At 43.3% G+C, this 928-nt stretch overlaps 1 protein-coding gene across 1 annotated transcript in view; it reads right to left on the bottom strand.

Moving 5' to 3' along the window:
- The window catches only part of LOC106881999 (low-density lipoprotein receptor-related protein 2), an 84,414-nt gene that overhangs the window by 36,623 nt on the left and 46,863 nt on the right, over positions 1–928 (bottom strand).

The following is a 928-nucleotide window of genomic DNA, read 5'->3' as shown; positions in this document are numbered from 1 at the left end:
ACCACTTCTGTTGCCACCCTGCCAGTATTCTCCACACCATCCACTGAATGTTACTTTCCTTTGAGCACCCTCTCATATCTGTCAATGATTTCCTCTTTTTAAACTCACAATATCCATCCCTATGTACTTCTGACTCCTGTCTCTGTCACTGTGCATCTTTTCTCTCCGCCACACTTCAGCTCATTTCCCTATTTCTTATATATCTATGCTTAAGTTATGCTGTTGCTCTCCATCTTCTTTTCTATGTATGTTTTATCTCCTATCTTCTCCTCCTCCTCCACAACTCACCCCTATTTACCTTAAATTTTCCCCCAAACTGAGACTCATCATTGCCCACGCCTCCATCCATAGTCACCATTCACTTCTGTTTTCCCTTATGTCTTCATCTCTACTGCCTGCTAGTCTCCTTTCACGTTCTCATAGACCTACCTATCCACCCAGCTATCCTCAATTCTCCTCCTCCAGTCTCTCTCTCTCTCTATCCACCTCAACGTTACACCCTGATACTGCATTTTCACAATCCTTTCTCCCTTTTCTACTGGAGAAGCCATGTGTTTGCTCTGCAGCAAAACACTTGTTCCTGTCCTTTTATCATATTTCAACCTCTTATCAGCTGGCTCAAAGCCACCTCTCTCAGGTCTGCAATCCCACTCTGTCAAGAGGTTCTTGTCTATGAAATTATTTGGTAATTTCACTAGTGCTGGAGCCACGGGAAAAAAAAAAGACATGCAGTTCCCCTATAAAGTTGCAAACGCTAAGAACGGCTTTCAGTTATGGAAACCTTGCCAAAGCAGACATTAGACCCAACACAGCCCTGTAGTGGTTGGATCCTGTCAAATCATCCAATCCATACTAGCATGAAATACAGAAGTGAAATGGTGATGATGATGGTAATGTGCGTATGTGTGTGTGCACACATGCATGCATG

Source organism: Octopus bimaculoides, chromosome 8 (assembly GCF_001194135.2).
Source record: "Octopus bimaculoides isolate UCB-OBI-ISO-001 chromosome 8, ASM119413v2, whole genome shotgun sequence".
Classification (NCBI taxonomy): domain Eukaryota; kingdom Metazoa; phylum Mollusca; class Cephalopoda; order Octopoda; family Octopodidae; genus Octopus; species Octopus bimaculoides.
Note: the sequence above shows the minus strand (reverse complement) of the source record. Positions and strands in the feature narration are given on the sequence as shown.